Source organism: Pelodiscus sinensis, chromosome 15 (genome assembly GCF_052426305.1).
Source record: "Pelodiscus sinensis isolate ZL-2025 chromosome 15, ASM5242630v1, whole genome shotgun sequence".
Taxonomy (NCBI): Eukaryota; Metazoa; Chordata; order Testudines; family Trionychidae; genus Pelodiscus; species Pelodiscus sinensis.
In genome coordinates, this window is record NC_143066.1 from 7,514,425 (window position 1) to 7,530,077 (window position 15,653).

At 58.4% G+C, this 15,653-nt stretch overlaps 1 protein-coding gene across 1 annotated transcript in view; it reads left to right on the forward strand.

Annotated features, from left to right (window-relative positions):
* The first annotated feature begins 10,089 nt into the window (after positions 1–10,089).
* LOC102445733 (galanin receptor 2b-like) overlaps positions 10,090–15,653 on the forward strand; it is a 32,371-nt gene continuing 26,807 nt past the window's right edge. The window contains exon 1 of the mRNA XM_025185400.3: positions 10,090–10,760. The gene's annotated coding sequence lies outside the window, so the exon portion shown is untranslated. The remainder of the gene's footprint in view (positions 10,761–15,653) is intronic.

The following is a 15,653-nucleotide window of genomic DNA, read 5'->3' on the forward strand; positions in this document are numbered from 1 at the left end:
CAGAGCGTCTAGCAGAGGAGCCAGATTCTTCTGCCTGACAGCCACAGCCTCAGCCACACGGGCAGTTCTGGGGGTTGCCGGAGACCGCACTAGCGCAAACCTTCCTCTCCTCTCTCAGAAGCGGCTGCCTGGGGCCCAGTCTCTCCCCGAGCCTCGGAAGAGCTTTGGTTGCCAAAGCAAGGCTGGCGTCTACCCTGAAAAGCAGCGAAGGGCTTGGCAGGAGGTGGGTTTCCTGAGGCGTCATTGCTGCGGACATGCTCCCTAGAAGCGGCTCTTGCCAGAAGAATCTCCCTCCTGACTTAGTAAGGGCCTGCCTATCCCAAGGTTGGAGGGGAACCTTGCATCCCCCCCAACACCTGGCTGGGTCAGCCGGGGACCCTACACACCACACTCGGCTCAAGTGAGATGACCCCCCACTAGGTTAACGAGGGCTGCTGCACCCCCCACTTCCCCACAGGGCTACCGCCAAGGCACAGTGCGTGGGTGTCTGGCAGGGAAAGGGTTAGTTCTCCAGAGGCCTGGGCAGGGTTGGGTGAGGGGGGTTCACAGCCCAGGTGGGAAGGCGAGAGAAATCCCTTCTCCAAACACAGGATCCCCCTTGCGGAGGCTTTCCCCAAACTACCCAGCTTGACACCTTTGAACCTACAGCTCAGCGGAAAGTAAACAGCCAGGGACTTAAAGGGATTCCTGGGCCCTGCCCACATGGGGGTGGGGGAGGAGAGGCCTCCAATCTGTGGGGGAGAGCGGCTTGCAGCAGGGCGTGGGGCACAGGGGGAGACTTCTCCATGGAAATCACCAGCAGCACGTTCAGGGCCCTTCTGGGGAATGTCTCCAAGGGCCTTCCGGTGTTGCCTCAGGCGCTGGGGCGGTTACCAGGCAGAGCCGTGTCCCCGCTGCATCCAGGGCTCCCCTTGCCAGCAGGAGCTCTCAGCCCAGGGCCCGGGCTGGCCCTTCACGCCCGGGAAGGGCTTTCGACACCACGCCTGACCCCCAGCACTTGTAGGAAGGGACAAAGCTTCACGCTGGCCACAGCTGACTTTTGTGACCAGAACTGCCTGGGCGTCCATTTGAGAAGACTTTTCGCCTCACAATTTAACACACTCCTGTCCCCACAGGAGGAGGCAGGCTCCTTCTGGGGGCCAGCGCTTGCTCTGCCTCCTCTGGCCTGCCCCCCGGGCTGCCTTCGCCCCGAGCACATCCCAGCTCAGCCAACACGCTGATCCCGGCTCCGCGCCGTCGCCATGACCCCAGCCTGGCCGGCGATAGGGTGAAAGCAGCCCTTGAGGCTCTGCAGGGCCACACCTCTTGGGGGCGGTGGACTGTATCCCTCCATCCTTGTCTCCTGCTAGTCCAGTAGATAATTAGCTGCTGTTTTCTTGCCTGAAAAGACTGGAGAAGGTGGCTGTGAGAGCACAGCTAGCGCCCTGGCGAGGGGCAGGTGGGGAGGGCCTTGACGAAGTAACCGGGGCTCAAAGGACACCCGAGCAGGCTCCATGGAGCAGCCCCATGATCACAGCCACCGGCACTCACAGAAACGTGGCCTCTGGCCGCCCACAGCTCTCCGTCTTGCTGTGGCTGACCAGTTACGTATGATATTTGTGGTGCACCAGCCGCGTGCTCGGCCCTGTACGTGCGCTGAGACCCGTCTCGGCCCTGAGGCGCTTGTGGGAAGAGGGGATCTTGGTGGCCCCTAGAAGGCGGATGAGGGCAGGAGGCACCAGAACGAAGGACTTGGAGCTTGCTGGGTTTTGTTCAAGCTCACAAGACTCGCTCCTTGCGGCGGCCGTGATCTGTTCAGAGGGATCGGAGGGAGGGAGGAGTCGGCAGGCAGGGCGAGCAGAGGCTCCGGAGACCCATGCGGGACAGAGGTGGTGGGCCCACAAGAAGACGTCTTTCTTACCAAGCAGAAGGGGCGGCGAACCCTGGCTGTAGGTTTTGCTAGGCATGGAGGCGCGCCACTCCCCCTCCCTATAAGAGGGTCTGACCCACAGGTGCTGTTTCCATCTCCTCCAGCTCTGTCTACTTCTCCTCCTTACACCTCACGGCGATGGTGCCTGCTGCAGAGGCCACTTACACCCTTTAAAGAGCCCACAATCCCCAGGAAAGTGCAGATCAGACGTTACGTCTCAAATCTCCTTTGTTCCCACAGGGCCTGCCCAGCCCGGGATGGCCGGGGCACTGGTTGCTATGGGACTGCAGCCTTTTCAGCCCGGCTCCTGTCTGGTCACCATGGCTTCTGTTGGCAGGAACAAAGCAGCCCATTCTTTGCCTCTTCCCCACCTGAGCCGGGGAAGGTAGCAAAGCAGATGTCCTGCGAGGAGAGGCCCATAGTGCACACCTGCCACGGAGTAGCAGACAACTCCCCCCCCCCCCCCCCCCCGCCGGCCCCGCCGTTCTTCTCTCCAGGTCACCCTGCGTAGCTCTGCCTGGCAACAGCCTCCGCCACCCCCTCAGCGGCACTGCAGCTTGGGAGGCAGCTGCCCTTGTAGCTCTGGCAGGAAGCCACGGCCATGCCAACTTAGACCTTATGACAAGGGGTGGGCAGAGGGTAAGCGCCCAGAAGAGGGGGGGGCCTCTCTTCATCATGGAGGAAGAGCAGCTGGGAAGACCAGGCTAAGGTGGGTTTGGGGTGGTTGGTAGAATGGCAGAGGGAAGCCCCGTCACAGAGGACAGGAGAGCTTGGATCAGAACAACATGCCCTTTCCCCCTAGGGGGTACGAGGACTTTGTCACCACTGCCCAAGACTATCCATTCCAATCCAAAGGAATTACCGCCGGCGGCACGGCCCTTTTGCGTTTGCCAGCAGAAAGGCTACAGGAACGTCAGCAGACCGCTGATTTCAGACTCCAGCGTGAGTCCCAACGCCAGAGAACAGGGTGTGGGCAACGCTCCCCGTGAGCTAGGAGTCCAGCCAGAACAGCTGCTGGCACGCTGCTTCGAGACAGTCGCTCGGTGCTCACCAGTCACTGATTGTGTGGGGCGGCTGATTCCCAGCGACAACTAGGTTTAGAGACAGTCGCTGATGGGAGAGAGTGGAGCTAAGGCCAAGGAGGGGGAATGCAGCTCCGCTGTCCCACCCCATAGGAGCAGGACCATGAATGGGACAAGATCTGAAGAGCAGGAGTAAAATTCCACCACTTTTCCTCCAGCCTTGCAGCTCCAACAGCCTCCCCCTGCCTTCCGCTGGGTGCGGGGCTGTGGTCAGGCACCGTTCGGCCTGGACTCCTCTTATGAGGATTTTTGTTTTATTTCAGGGCCCATCCGCTTCTTTCCTAACTAACCCAAGGCCTCTCTATCCGAGGATGTCGAGAAGGCCAAGACTTGAACAGGGTTCAAAAAAGAACTAGATCCATTCATGGAGGCTATTAGCCAGGCTGGGCAAGGAGAGTGACCCTAGCCTTTGTTTGTCAGAGGTTGTGAATGGGTGACATCGATCACTTGATCCATCACTCCCTCTGCGGCACCTGGCATTGGACTTTTGATCTGACCCAGTGTGGCTGTTCTTAATGTCTCCTCCTGCCAGCCCTGCCAAGCCAACAGAGAGCTGGATCCTAACCTAGCCTTGGGCATCTTCCCCACCCAAGATTCTTTGCAGACATTCTGCTACTGGCCACGACGCAAGAGGCAGAAACACAGCCGGCTTCTTCCATGCCAGGTGGAGCGGGCAGCGTCTTTCAACTCCTAAGCCGCAGGCCATTGTCTGGGCCTCCTCGAAGGAGGAGAGAACCCTGCAAAGGCGAACGAGCCGCTTTCCCTGAACACTTTGATTTTCAGCCCTTTGCTCTGTCTGTGGCTCATCACCAAATACCTTTCAGCAGAGGAAGATTTGTCCTCTTCACCAGCCCTGCTTCATTCCCAATTCCTTCGCTCACGCCCCCGCGGGATCGCCTGCTCCTAGACGCTAGGCTCTGCATCAAGGCTGGACAACCCAATCCCGGCACAGCCATCTGTCTGCCTGGAGGGAGCATTTCCACGGGCCAGACAAATGAGCCAGCCTCGGAATGAAGTCTCTCTCCTCCAGCAGCGCCGGTCAGCCAGGAATTTCCTAATGATACAGCTGCTGCCACTCAAGGGCCAGTTAGCCGTGCCCATCACGCACACAAGAGAAAATCAGGGCTTGCTGGCTAGAGATCTTCCCTTCTGTCCCATCCATAGCAGAGGAGCAAACGGCTGTCACCCACCAATGTCAAAGCCGTCCCTGATGCTAACGACTCATTTTGCATAAGGGCAAGGCAGGCAAGTCTGGATAAATAAGAGCCCCTTTTGAGCATCAGCCAAAGCTAGAGACGCAAGATGCCCTGGGATGATGAGGAGGGATGTTAAATATCAGATAATTGAATAGTCGAGTAACCTCATGAAATGTTATTGGTTAGTCGACTATTCTGTAGTCCCCAGGGGCGGGGCTGGCAGCCCGTATATCAGAGGTCCCCAGGATGCCAGGCGGGAGCTAGTCTGCGAGGGGAACCAGTTTAAAAACCAGCTCCCCTCGCGGACCGGCTGCCTGTCACTCAGTGCTGCTGCTTTTGAGAAAGAGGCAGCAGCCCGGGATGGCAGCAGCCCCTGTCTTTGGGGAGGGAGTCTGAGCTAGGGTTACCAGATGGGTTTCCAAAAAATACCGGACACACATGATCTCACAACGGGGCGGGAGGGGGTGAGGGGAAGAGACGCGGGAGAGGAGTGGGGCTGGTCAGCGGAAAGCAGGGCTAGCTGGGAGGGGGTTGGGAGGAGTGGGATTGGCTGAGCAGGCTGGCCGGGAGAGGGTCAGGGGGAGTGGGGCTGGCCGGGGGAAAAGAGCGGGAGGGGGGAAACCGGCTGGCAGGGAGCGGGGCTGGTCAGGAGTGGGTCGGGAGGAGCGGGGCTGGCCGGGGGAGAAGAGCAGGGGGACCGGCCAGTGGGAAGCAGGGCTGGCCCAGGCACACGCAGATCCCAGGGTGCTGCCCGTCCCACGCACGGCCCTGGCTGAGCGCACGGGCAAGTCCTGCCCCGGGGATTCCATCCCGCCTGGCCCCGCCCCTTTCTACCGCGTAGTTGCGTACCGCCTGGCTGATAGACACACTCACGCAGTGTGGGCGTGTCTATCGGCCAGGCAGTACGCAACTACGTACTGATACTCACGATAATAGTAAAACGTAATTAGAAAATACCCGACATTTCTATGTCCGGTATTTTCTCAATTTGTTTCCTGGACAGAAAACTCAAAACTGGCCACCTGGCAACCCTGGTCTGAGCTCCTGGACCCGATATAAGCCAGAACTGAGCTGGGCTGCCTGCCCGCCCGGCTCTAATACCCTTGAAGTGCAGAGCTGAAACGGGGGTAGGTCCTGGACCCAACCTGAGCCAGGACTGAGCCAGGCCTTCTGCCCGCCTGGCTCCTAGTTCACTTTAAATGCAGGGCTGCAGCAGGGGTAGGTCCTGAACCTCTTGCAAGCCAGCTCTGAGCCAGGCTGCTGGCCAGCCTGCTAAAAAAATGTCCCAGGAGGGAGAGGGGAGTGGGGAGGGAAACGCGCGTAGTCTATTGCATTAACCAATAAGCTTTTGCTTAGCGGTGAATCGACTACGCTATTACATCCCTACTCTGGGGTGGGGCTCAAACCAAGTGGGAAAGGTGAGGGACCAACCTTTTGTCTGGGTTCATTCCACTTGCGTTTTGCTTGGACCTGCAGGCTCTGAGGCTGGGAGCGACCAGGCCACTGAAACAACGAGTGTCTGCCAAAGCCTCCACCCCAGCCCATCCATACACAGGTCCACCCTCTAAGCCACTGGGAGTTAGGCACCTGCTGACCCCTGAGGGTCTGGACCTCCCCCCTGTCAGCAGGTGTCCAAGGCAGGGACGTAACACCCTCACTGTACAGACACAGGAACCAAGGCCCGGGGAGCAAAAGCTATTTGGCCAAAGTCACTGGAAGAGATGGGACTAGCTCCTAGGTCTCCTGTTCCCATCACCCATCTAGTCCTCACAGCTTCCAAACTAACCCCAGAGCCAGGTAACGCTTGCCCAGGCCCAAGGCTCAGGTGGGCTGGCCAGGTCTCTCCCCGTTTGTGGGTCCGAGGGCTGAAGCACACACCCACCCTCCGTGCAGAAAACAACCAGCACTCGGAGCCGGCCGGCCGAGTTTCCATGGCCTGCACGTCCCCACGGCTGGGAGAGACGAGCCCCGCACATCTGCAAGCATTCAACACCACCCCAGCCTCCCTCGTCTCCTCTTCCCTCAGCAGCGGAGCTCCGGGCAGGGTGGGGGAGGAGCAGCGCGGGGCCTAGCATGGCGGGGAAGGCTGCACCCTCCTGTTGAGCTCAGTGTTGAAGCCCGGGCAGGAAAGTCCCTGAGGGGCTGAGGAGGAGGAAGGCTCATTCCCGGGAGCCAGGGGGAGGTGGAGCAGCAGCGTGAAGGCCGGTATGGGCAGAACCATGCCTGGGCCCCGAACGCTAACCGAGTGGGTGCCCCGAACCCCGGTCATGGCCCAGAAAAGCCCAGAGGGCCTCACTGAGCTGTTCTCTGGTCATTGCCTCCTCCCCGACTCGAAGGGGAACCCCCTGGGGCTGTGTCTGTGTTATTGAAAGGGGGGGGGGGGGCCTACATGACAGCCCTGGAGCAGCCCACTCAGAAGCCGGCACAGCCCCACGGACAGGCTAACCCAGTCCCAGCCTGGGACTCTGAGCATCCCGGGAATCCTGGGCCCCTCTGGGCGCCAGCCCGAGAGGGGACTGTGGACTGCACAAGCCACCAGGACTGTTTCCCTGCCCCGTCCCCAGGAAGGGTGTGGGGGTGAAGGAATTAAGCCAGGTCTCTCCCTGGGCATCAGTGAACACTCCCCGGCCAGGGACAGCAGGGGGACTGCTGCTTAGCTCGCACTGCCCCCTCTTGGCAGAACCCAGAACTTCACCACCGCTGTTTGGCGGTTCAGCCAGGCCCAGTTCGCACCCCCGGGAGGGTGAATCATGCTGGCAGGATTGCCCAGGCTGGGTTGGTGCCTGGAGAAGGACCCAGGAAAGTGGCCCCAGCCAAGTGCCCTGCTCATTCAGAGCCGATGCCTGGCTCAGATTTGTGCCGGGCTGCCGAACCCGCTGCCATGCAGAAGGGAGTTGGGAAGCAGCAGGGAAAGAGGGCTTGGGATCCCCCTTAACCAGAAAGTCCTCTCCCTACCTCCTCCCCTCCTCCAGCCTGGGGCAGGCCCAGAGGGCACATGGGGGAGAAGAGGTGGTGGAGAGATGCAGGTCCAGTGCTCCTGACTCCGCCCAGCTGGTGTAAGCACATTAAATACAGGCTGACACCCTCCCTCCCTGGCCAACTCCCCAACATAATCCCCAAGCAGGGGTGGGCAATAAGTGGCCTGCAGGCCGCCAGGTGCTCTATTTACCTGAGCATCTGCAGGTACCACCGCTTGCAGCTCCCATTGGCCACAGTTCAATGTTCCTGGCCAATGGGAGCTGCAGGAAGCGGCAGTTTGGACCGCGCCATTTCCCGCATCTTCCATTGGGCGCGAATGTTGAGTCATGGGCAACGGGAGCTGCAGGAGGTGGTACCTACGGCTGCTCAGGTAAACAAAGCACTTCCTGGGCTATCCCTGGCCAATCGTGTCCGGCCCATCGGCTGCTTCTTCCCCGTCCCTGTCCGAAAGCCAGCAGGGAGCCGCTGGAGGCTGGCCAGGCCAGAGGGCTGGAGCCACACCACCCACAGATGCCTTAGCAAGTCCATGGAGCTTTACCAGAGTGGCCCAGCGGAGAATCCAGACAGTTCGGGGGGCCGAGAGTGGCTGCTGCTTAGGGCACCTGTTTGCCCATTTCAGGCCAGCTGTGCTAGGAAGCTGCCATCACCTGCCAGTCCCATAAAGCACCCCAGCCCGGTCAGCTTAGGGTGCCAGGCAGGAGCTGGTTTGCAAGGGGAGCCAGTTAAAAAACCAGCTTCCCTCATGGACCAGCTGCCTGTTGCCCTGCGCTGCTGCCTCTGATACAGAGGCAGCAGCATGGAGTGGCAGCAGCCCCTGTCCAGGGCAGGGGGTCAGAGCTCCTGGACCCAGCACGAGTTGCAGCTAAGCCGGCTGCCTGCCCACATGGCTCCTAATACACTTTAAATGCAAAGCTGCAGCGGGGGTAGGTCCAGGACCCAGCACAAACCAGAACTGAGCCGGGCTGCTGGCCTGCCTGCTAAAAACTTTCCTGGCAAGGGGGAAATGCATGTCGTCTATAGCATGAACCTATCGGTTACTCGACTGCACTATTCCATCCCTAGCACGTGGGTCTCTTCCACTGAATCCCGGCAGGAGGTGGCAGCAAATCCCTGGGAAGCCAGGGCGTGCGATACCCCTCCGGGGCTGGGCCTTTGTGGAGTCTCTGGTGTCCCGGGGTAACCCCGCCGGAGGCCCCCTGCCCGGCGCTCTAGGGGACTGGCACAGCACCCCGTGGCCCAGTGCCAGGTGGCTGCTCTGCTCCAATTGTAACACACAGACTGAGGCCTCTGTCTCCAGAGCCACGGGCTCTCTCTAGGCCCCTCCCCGGCCCACGCACTGCCCCCAGCACCCCCATTTGCCACCCTGCCTCTGCTGGGTTAGGGACAGATGCCACGGAGGGGCCCTGCCACCGGGATTTCCTCCCACCGCTCAGGCACAGCGGCTGGGCTCTCGCCCTGTAGCTTCCAGGGAAACCAGGAGGTGGTGCTGCCAGGCAGCTGAGTGGCTGGGGCAGCACTGAATCCTCCCCCAGGCCTCTCCTGGGAGCAGCCCCGGGGATGAGCAGGGCTGGATCGCTCTCACCCTTCAGCAGCAGGGCCCCGCGCAAAGGGCCGGGCTGCTCTGGGATCCCGCAGCAGCAGGCTCCGGTGCGAGGGGGAGACTTGCCCCATAACTCCTGCAGGGCTTTGCCTGTCATGAAAGAAGTGCCAGGGTGTGCGCCATTTTTTGCACTCACAATGGATGCGACCGGAGGGGCCGGGGCTTGGAACTGCCAGGCCCGGAGGGGGGCCCAAAGGAAGCACTGGAAATCCTCCTGGCACAACATGTGCCCGGAGCAGGAGCAGCTGGACACAAGGCGGGCACGCTGGCCGGCCTAGGGGAGGGCTGGCCGGCCGGTCAGGACTGCAGGGCCCTGGCAGAGCTATGGGGGTGGGGAGCAGGAGAGAAGGACTCTGATGCATTAACCACCCTGGGCAGGGCAGCAGAAGCAGGGGCTGCCACGGTTCACAAGGGCCTGGCTGGATGGTGGGTGCATCTGGGGAGAGAGGGAGGGACACAGCTGGGCAGGCAAGCGCTGCCTGGCACTGGCGCATTTGCCACTCAAAGCCTCAGCTGCCACTTTGCCCCCTTGGAGCAGAAGCCTGGCCACTCACCAAAGCGCCCGCTGCCAAGCAACCCAATGCCAGCATTCCCACACTGCTCCTCTGGCGCCAGCTGTTCCTCCTCCCCAGCTCTGTGGCCTGTTCTCTTGGGGAACGGCCCCTGCCTAAACTCTCCACTCCACCGGAGCCCAGGGGGATGGGCAGCAACCGAGATCCAGCTGCCGCTCCGTGATCCTGGGGGCCCGTCTGGGCTGGGTCCTGCTCAGGCACGAATTATAGCAGCCTAGGGGTGGCTCTAATTTATGCCACTGGTTTAAGGTAAGGATGTTAACTAACGAGTAATTTACTAGTCAAGTAGTCGACGGAATTTCCATCGACTGCTCGACTATTCGATAGGCACTTGCGCGATCCTCCTTTGAAATGTACAAGAGCCCAGCGGGCAGCAAGGGGGGAGGAATTGACTAGTCGACTCAACTATCCGATGAGCATTTGCTTATTGGATAGTCGACTAGTCCTTAACATCCTTAGTGTAAGATCCCTAAAAGATCCTCCAGTCAGCTTAGCACAGCTCGGACACACCCTCTGCACCGGTATCCGCGTGGGTGGGGCTGGCACAGGTGGGAGCTGTTAGCTTAATAAAGAAAGTTCCCCCTCCACCAGTAGGGTTGCCAGGTGTCTGGTTTTGAACCGGACAGTCCAGAATTTGAGCTTTCTGTTCGGGAAACAAATTGAGAAAATAGAAACGTCCGGTATTTTCGAAATGAGATGGAATGTAGGTTGTGATGTCACGTCAAGCGTGTCTGGTATTTTTGTTGAAACCATCTGGCAACCCAGGGAGTTGACAGCCAGAAGCCACCCTCTTTTGCACCTCCCCCCCAGCAGTGCGAAGGGGCCAGATCACAAACAAAAAACTGGGTGGTTGGTGAGAGGCAAAAAGAAAAATCATCTCCAGGCAGAGACAAATGCCTAGAAACAATCAACTTGAGGGATACGTCCTTGGAGATGCTGCTGCCGCAGGAGGGAGTGAATACGGCTTTGCCTTCTGAGGTTGCCAGCTCCACCGAGTGCTGAGAAAGGAGCCTTGACCCACCAGGCTACTGCGTGGATAAAATAAGCTGCTTTGAACATCTTTACAAGACGCTCACAATGCTGAGTGCACTAGAGGCACACAGCAGGGGCAGGGACGCACCCGCATTCTATTCTGCTGAGCACAGAACAATGCCACGCCCGAGAAGCAGCAGGCAGCATTACAAACACACAGCCAAGGTAGACTTCAGAGCCTCTGAGCCCTACTCCTACAGTCTGGGACAGGCGATGCTGTGCAGCGTGCAGGGAGAAACTGGCTGCTGCCAGCCGTGTGCATGTCACTGCGTTGCAGCAGGCAGACAGGCGCTGGGCAGCTGGGATCAGTTCCAGGAGAGGAAGATGATTGAAAGGAAGAGGGCAGGGCTAGATCCTGGGGCAAAGCAGCACCGCTCCAGCCAAGTCCAGGTAGGTAGCTTGATAGTAAAGTCAGATGTGCAGCCCAGAGAAGGTGGGTTTTTTAGAACCCCCCAGGCCTTGGTGCCTGCTCTCAAGAGGAATGATTCTGGGGGCTACTGAAGAGTGGGAGGACTCTCCCTCCCTCCCTGGGGGCACGGCAGGCTTGTGGGTGGGGGTGCAGGAGGAGAGGGCTCCTCACTGGTGAATTCCCCCCTTTGAGACAATCAAGCCCTTTTCTCCTGCTTTGAGACCCCAAAATGCTACTTCTTGTATTAACCTCCCACACTTTTAACTATGAAGACAAAATACAATTGCCTCTGTGGGCACTGCACATGCTCCCAGAGTGACACGGGTCCTGCCCCGGGCAGCTGACATGCTGCCCAACCTAGGCTGAATTCCCTCCCCCGCTCTGCAGCCGGGCCAGTGAGAGGCCAAAAGTGACTTGGCCAAGGCCATGCAGAGAGTTGGTGGCGGAGGCAAGAACTAAATCCAGAACTCACCGGTGCATCATGCAGAAGCTTCTTGGTGCCCCCTGCTTTAGAAAGGCTGAATCTGCTGCTGAAAGGGATGATTTAAGATTAAAGTAGAGGGGGTGGGGCCAGTATTTGAAAAGCAAGATTGGGAGCAGCTTTCCAGCAAGAATAGGGTGGGGCTGACTCTTCGGATTTTATTTTAGGCCTTTTTACCCATGTAACAGCCCAAACCCGCCCTCTGGCCGTTGCCCATAAGGACTGAAACCCGTCGGTGCCACCCCCCAGGCCAGCGGCCTCAGCAGCAGGGCAAGATGGCTTTCATCCCCCATGGCCCAGCCCGGGGACCAGCTCTGCCCTTCAGGGACAGTGCCAGCTGCCCCGTTCTCCTTGTTCCTGCAGATCACCCCATTCCCAGCCAGCCCAGGCCGGACGAGGGGTCAGTGAGTCCTTGTGTAAGTAACCAAACCCCACACAATACCAGAGTGAGTGTGTGTGTGTGGGGTGGGGGTGAGAATCATTTTAACAAGCTGAAATGACCAGCAAGACCCTGTTAGCAGGCTGCATGCGGCAATTAGCGGCTAATGAATGCTCTGCACCACCCAGCACTGGAGAATTCTTTTGTCTCCCTCCATAATGAGATCAGAGGACAGGAGAGTGTGAGTGTGTAAGGGGGTTTCTATAGGCTCCCCCCCCCCCAGTAGAGATTTCCACTGAAGAGCAGTTTGGGCTGGAGCGACACAACTAGCCTGTATGGGGATGCTCCCGATTTCCCTCCCACCCTAGGGTCTGTATGTTGGGGCGACTGTATTGCTCCTTGAAAGGGGGAGCTTTTCCTGCCTCTCCCAGGTGCAGTTGGCAAGGCTGATGGGTGTGGAGAGGAGGGATGACTTTGTAATTAAGACATTGGCCAGCGATCATGGGGGGGGGGGGGGGGGGAGGGTCAGTTCCAGCTCTGCCACAGACTTCCTAGATGACCTTGGCCAAGTCACTTAAGACTTGGCATACAAGGGCAAGGAGTCTTAGGCAATGGCAGATGTTTCTGTTAAATGGCAGTTATTATAACACAGCCAGAAAACACCACTGCAGAGAGAACCTCCCAGAACTGCTCCCCCTTTGAGCCGCACCACGGATAACTCTGGCACAGTCTGAACGGGAGGATGAACCTTGGCGTTCGGTCCAGTGGTTTCAAATGATAGGTAGACTTGGTGCACGAACACGCTCCCAATGTGTGCGTGTTAACACGTGACCTTTCTGCCCTGTGTTTTAACAGTAGGCGGAGCCAAAAAACCTTCACTCACCCTTCCCGCCAGACAGACTTTTGGGCCTGGGACCTAGGACACACCAGGCAAGACCCTGCTTCCCAAGCGGATGCATCTCCCCTGCAGAGGGATGTATCAAGAGCTAAGCTCGTAGGTTTACATGACCCCAACGATCCAGCACCTGAGCACCCCACATCTTCAGTGCATCGATCCTCCCAACAGTGCGGTGACTTAGAGGGGTTATTGGCTCCATGTTAGAGATGGCTCCTAAATCCCTTTTGGATCTGGGCCCATGAAGTCCATGGCAGAGCTGGAATGAAACCCGGGTTTGGCCCACCATGTCGGCAAACAGCCCTCTGCCTTTTACTGAAATGTGGCTGGCTGCTGTGATTCTCCCCTCCAAAAAAGTAGCTAAACAGGAGTCACGGGCAGGAAGAGAAACCAAAACTGCAAAGGGACAGAGTACCGGGAATGAGACATGGGTGCAATTTGGCCAGAAAAATGGTGTTGTTATTGTGACATGGTGGACTCACAAGGCAGCTAGCCATGAGTTCAGGAAGGCCAAAGTTGTATTCTCCCAGATTAGCGGATCGAGCCGAGCCCTCCGGACAGCCAGTGCAAGGCCGTAACCAATGGGCCGTCCTTCTCTGCGACTCGGCCAGCTGCTGAGCACACCTGGCTGCTGTGGTACGAGAGCACCCGGGAGGGGATCGCGTGGCTACTGGAAAAGCGTGAAACTGCCCAGTGTGTGAATAGCAGCACTGAATGCACTGGTGCTACCCCTCTGGATGGCGCTTTGCAAGTCACTCTCCCCCACTTAAGAGGAGCCAGGCGCTGGCCAGAGAAAAGGAAGCCTGCCGGCTCCAGTCAGCATTGGGGACCAGACTGTTAAGAGTCTGGTCGACAGCACAGCAGGGCTAAAGCAGACTCCCCCTGCCTGGGCTCCATGTGGCTCCTATGTGGAGGGCAGCCAGGGTGCACTGCCCACGCCTCCAGCGTGGACTCTACAGCTCCCATTGGCCCAGAACCGTGGCCAATGGGAGTGAGGTGTGTGTAGGGCCCCCTTTTATCCATCCTTTGTCCCAAGGGTGCCAGGTCTACCTTGGTTGAGGGCAGGGCTCGAACCCTTGACCTTTGGCTCCCAGAGTGGCAACGCCTCCAAATACAGGCCAGATACGATGGATACTCCTGAGAGCAGCGTGGATCCAGGGCAGGCAGGGAGCTTGCCTTAGCCCTGTTGCGCTGACAACTGCCTGAGCTAAGCGCTGCCTGGCTGGAGCCCACACCTCTCCCCCCTCCCATACTCTGAACCCCCTGTCCCATTGGAACCACCTCCTGCACCCTAACTCCCTGCAGGATCTTGCACACCTACCTGCATCCCAACCCTCCCACACCCAAACTTCCTCCTGGAGCCCCCCCACCTGTACCCCAAACACCTGGCCCATCCCAGAACCCCCTCAAGTTCCTCTAACCCCTCACCTCCACCCCAGAGCTTGTGCCACCCAACAGCTGGGGCCCTCACCCCCTCCTGCACCCCAACCCCTTGCCCCAGTCTGGTGAAAGTGAGGGAGGGTGGGGAAGAGCAAGAGATGGAGGGCTACAGTGACTGGGGGAAGAGCCTCAGAGAAGGGGCGGGACAGGGACTGGACTGGGGTTGGGGCAGAGCTAGGGTGTTCATGCAATTAGAAACTTGGCAGCCCTTCCCCAAAACACGGTGTCCAATTTAGACATCAGGTGTCACCGCAATGAAACACATTAGTGGGTGCTTCCAAAGACACAGCCACCTGCTTTACCCCAATTACCAACCTCGGTGAGCCTGGAGACGTCAGCCGAGAGTGTGCTGAGTCAATACACGCAGAGAGAAGCAGAGAAACGCCATTCCAGGTGTGACGCCCCCTCCCTCCACACGCTGTATGAAGCCGCCTTATGGATACAAATGGGCATAACTCGAAGACACTTTGGACAAAGTATATCACGTCACCTATTAGTTATAATGTCACAGTGACAAGCACCAGAGCCACCCCCACAGCATCGGAACGGCTCACAGGCTGTCTGCTCACCCTCCTAACGTCAGCTAAGGAACAGTTACTACGTCACAGGTGGGGTTCAATCTGTACCTGTGTCCCAGATCAACACCTTACCTGCAAAACAGCCCTCCTTTACAGAGGAGCAGGCACTCGGAGCATAAAGAATGCCACAGAGAGAATTAAATAACTTGCCTTCCCTAGAATGTGAGGCGGTGTTAAAACACGACATTCGCAATCATGCGAGCTACCGTGACTCCTTCACACAACTTGGCAATCAGTGCAGACAAGCACAGGGCACGTTTACCATTGCACCTGCAGCTAACCCCTGTTGGATCCATCGGTTTGATTTATAGCCAGCGGACACGACGATCAGCATGACGGGGCTCTGTCGATACTTGGCTGCAAAGCCACGTTTAATACGTTAACTAACCTGGATCCTCAAGCTTGTGCGTTAATATCACCTACTTGTCAGCGCAGGCAATTGTCCCGCGAAAGGTCAGACCCGTGTGGTTATCACTGTCAAACGGAGGGTTATTCCGTGAAGCCCTGCAGGGGTCAGTCCTGGGTTTGAGACTATTTAATATTGGCGCTCGTGACTTGGCTAAGGGTGCAGAGAGCAGGCTGATCAAATTTGCGGGTGACACCCGGCTGTTTGGAGGACAGGCTCAGAATTCCATGTGATTTGGACACACGAGAAGACGGATGTGAAATCAACGAGAGGCAATTCAATAAAGACAAGCCCTGCATTGGGAAGGAGAAGGAGAAGTCCCGTGGGGACTGACTGGCCAGAGGACAGCACTGCTGATTAAGGATGGGGGGGGGGAGAGAGAGAGGATAGAATGGCTCAAATTGAACGAGAGTCAATCACGCGATGCAGCAGCTAAAACAAGTGGCATTGATATGACACAGGAGGTCACGTCCCACTCTCCGTGGCACTGGAGAATTGCACCCAGTTCTGGGCCCCCCTGTCCTGGGGCAGACTCACCACCACGGCGCCTCCAGCTGGTTGCTCTGGGAATTAGCTTGCTGACTCACTGGATGCTTCCCTCTCACTGGTGTCTCCTGTGTTCTTCTTTGACCACAGCGTTCTCTTGTGGACACAGCCCTCCAGCAGTCTCTGAGCCCCCTTCTGGGGGGGGGGGG